The following is a 3,685-nucleotide window of genomic DNA, read 5'->3' on the forward strand; positions in this document are numbered from 1 at the left end:
CTGACAGTCCCGCTCACATGGGGTGGTGGTGGCAATTAAATGGCTGGGTACATGAAATGTGCTTGAAATAGTACATAACCCACAGAATGCACTCAGTAGCTGCCCACTGTTATTACCATTATTGTTCATATTTTACCAATGAGATTGATGAACAAAGTGGCCCAGAGAATAGCATTGTAAATGAAGGGCCAGGAATGTATAACACCCAACTCCCCCACTGGTCATGCTAGGTTACTTGCTCACCTCAGGCTTTCCTCCTTCCTCACAAACTGGCAAAGATTCAGAACTGATTTTTAAAATGGTCAGTCAGCACCTAGAAGCTTGTTAGTAACAAAATTTAAGACTTAAAGTTTCATTAGAAAATTTATTGAGGACTGATTTTGGAACAGATACTTAAAATAAATCTTAATTCCATTTCGCATTTGACTTTTTCCATTATCTTGTAAAGTAGATGAGGGCTGGTACATTTATTATCACCAAACTAAACTGATCAGGAGAAAGCTGCACCTACACAGAAGACTGGAGGGTTCTGCCTGAGTTCACCAGGCTAATACATGACAAACCAAACCAAAGGCCAATTTTATTTATTTACTTAATTTATTTGTGGTAATGGGGATCGAACTCAAGACCTTGCACTTGTGAGGCAGGTGAGGTGCCACTGAGCTAAATCCCTGGCCCTGGCCAATTTTCTACTCATCCTATTATTTGTGCTAATTTGGAAGCCTACACAAAGCTGTGCACAATATATTTTTCTCACATACTAAGAGTTGTGATTACATATTTGTGAAGAATGCAAAAGTATTTGTTGTAGTTCATTTTCTCCAAATCTCTGGATTTATCTCACAATTTCAAAAGATTTCAAACTTTTGCATATTTATTAAGGCATTGTTTCTGTCCTGGGGGTAAGTAAGTATTTAGTAAGGGACTCAAGGCACAAGAAGGGGAATAATCAAGGAAGCCCACAGACATCTTTTTCCTTTTCTTTTTGCTGTTTGTGGCCACTGAACCCAGGGTCTTGCACATGCTAGGTAAGCACACTACCGCTGAGCTACATCTCCAGCTCCCCCCACCCTTTTTGAGATGGAGTTTCACTATATTGCTGAAGCTGATCTTGAACTCCTAGACTCAAGTCATCCTCCAGCTTCAGCCTTCCCAGAGTAGAGACTACACACCCAGTCCCTTCTTATTTGACGAGGCCTATCATATAAATGGTTGTCTTTAAACAGGAATGGGTTACCTCTTTTGAGAAGACTCCCATTTACATATCAAAATTCTTCAGCAAATACTACAACAAACATTTGGGGAGTGGAATTTTAGCTAATTCTGAGGGAAGGGTAGGTTTGGGAGGCCAGAAATTAAGAGGGAGATCTTGGGGGAATATCAAGGATTGGCACTCAGAGGTAAACCTCTGCAGTGCTGGTGATTAGGTGATAAGAGAGCAATCAGGGTGATATGAGATAGGGAAAATTGGGCCTTAAATCAAAGCGCAGGGAGTGTGAGCTTGGGGAGCTACAAGTTCCTCATAGAGGAAGGTCATGAAGAAGGGTGAAGATCAGCATTAGTTGCACAGGGGCCGACAGCAGGGGCCAGAGTTTGACACCCAGGAGTTCGCTGCCCGCTCCTAGTCCTGCTGAGTGGTCACTGGAATCCCAGCCTTTCCCCGACTCTGCCCCGCTCGTAAGAGCTGGAAACCAGGTGATAGGGACACAGAGAGGCCCAAGCAGAAGCCCACCCAAAATCAGCTCGGTCTTGCCTGGGAGCTCTTGTTGGACCCTGGGTCCCCAGTGGCCCTAAGGAGACCCAACCCGTGTCCTTTCTCTGGGTCCCTGCGACGTTTTGGGTCATTCCATCCCTGCTCCTTAGGCCCTAAGAGGACACAGCTGCTCCAGGGCCCCCCACCTCCCCATCCCACACGGATTGGCTACCGGTGAGGAGAGCGGCGGGAGTGGCAGCCTGTGCGGGAACAGGTCCGGAGAAAGACGCATCTGGGCAGATCTCCGGGGCTGCGCCCTCCGCGTTTGGTGACCGCAGAAGCAGTATAGCTCGCGTCCTCACGGCGGCCAAGTTCGGCCACCCTTCCCTCGTCCTAAAGAAAACGTGGCGGGGGGGCCTCATCCTTCTTCAGTGCACCTCCTCTCCTCAGCTGAGAAACCAAGGATCGCAGCATGGCCATTCTAGACTGGGGTCCTGAAGGTAGGGGAAGCGGGTCTCTGAAGCCCAGATCTTTACTGGCAAATGTTCTCTGAGGAAAGCTCCTCCGGATGGGGAAGGTCCTTGTAGCTGCCTAGCATTCACACGTCCTGGGACCTACCACGGGCGGGCGCCGGCCGAGTTAGCCGCTGAGCTTCGCCGGTACCCAGAGAGACCGAAAGTCAGAGTGGTTTCTGCGCGTGCGTGCGACAGCCGACCCCCCCCACCTTTCTTCCGCTTTGGTTCCGCCCCCAGGCTGTGCGCGCAGTCCGAGTGGCGCAGGCGTAGACGCAGACGTGCGGCTACCTCTCTTCCGGGACGCTACGCCTCTTGTGGGCGGGGCTTCAGCCAGGGGCTGGCCTGGGCTGCAGCAGGCGACCTGACGCGCCTCAACCTGGTGTCGGCCTCAGGGCTCGGCCCCCCCCACCTTTCTTCCGCTTTGGTTCCGCCCCCAGGCTGTGCGCGCAGTCCGAGTGGCGCAGGCGTAGACGCAGACGTGCGGCTACCTCTCTTCCGGGACGCTACGCCTCTTGTGGGCGGGGCTTCAGCCAGGGGCTGGCCTGGGCTGCAGCAGGCGACCTGACGCGCCTCAACCTGGTGTCGGCCTCAGGGCTCGGGTCGAGCGGAGTGCCTGTCAGTGCTGGCTATCTCCTCACGCCCTGGATACCGCCTGCGAACCCAGCTCCCACAGGCCTTCGCTAACAGGCAGGAGGGCGCCGAGGTGGCAAGCCCGGGGCCAGGCAGGAACGAGACTGTCCGGTGTTGCCACTCGTCGCGCTTTCTCGAGACTCGGCCGCGCCTTGTGGGCTGTAGGACAGAAGACAGAAGTCCTGAGAGGATCTCGAAAGTTCTCATTTAGGACCCTCAAAGGCTTTGAACTTGCTGAGAGTAACATACTGTAGAAAGAATATCAAAAATTTGCGCGTAAAGTTCTTAGAGCGATGTTTTACCCTGAGGCCAGCGCCCAGGTAAAGCAGGAAATGAGAAGTTTAAGAGATGACCAGTCACGATTGGAATTCAAACTGCCCTGTTCCTCTGTGGTTGAAATCCAAGGCCCTACCCAACCCTGCCCACTTTCTATTACTTCAGGGCGGGAGGCACTTCTGGGTGAGAGGAGGAAAATTTCAGCTATGGGGAGACAGGTAATTCTCGGATTGAAGTGGTGCTCTATGGCTCCTGGGGTTCCCTGAAACAGTAGGGAGCTTTATTCTTTTATACGTATCACTTTTGGGTTTTGCTTCATACAACACTCATCAGGGAGTTGTAGCACAAAAGAGCTGTGAAGTCCAACCCGCTTATTTCACAGGCCAGCTAGCTGAGGCCTAGGAAAGGAGACTGGCTGGGGATTTAGCTCAGTGGTTGCGCCACCTGCCTTGAAAGGGCAAGGTCCCGAGTTCGATCCGTGGTACAGGAAAAACAAAACTGATCCATGTCATAGAGTGAGCTACTAACAGAGATGAGACTTAATTTTTTTTTTTTTTTTTTTTTTTTTTTT

The 3,685-nt window shown here is 51.0% G+C and overlaps 1 long non-coding RNA gene across 1 annotated transcript in view; it reads left to right on the plus strand.

The window, feature by feature from the left end:
* The first annotated feature begins 2,663 nt into the window (after nt 1-2,663).
* LOC117284143 overlaps nt 2,664-3,685 on the plus strand; it is a 13,780-nt gene continuing 12,758 nt past the window's right edge. The window contains exon 1 of the long non-coding RNA XR_004515244.1: nt 2,664-3,332. This is a non-coding gene — a long non-coding RNA (uncharacterized LOC117284143). The remainder of the gene's footprint in view (nt 3,333-3,685) is intronic.

This window comes from Fukomys damarensis, unplaced genomic scaffold (assembly GCF_012274545.1).
Source record: "Fukomys damarensis isolate Sample0158 unplaced genomic scaffold, DMR_v1.0_HiC HiC_scaffold_34, whole genome shotgun sequence".
Lineage (NCBI taxonomy): Eukaryota > Metazoa > Chordata > Mammalia > Rodentia > Bathyergidae > Fukomys > Fukomys damarensis.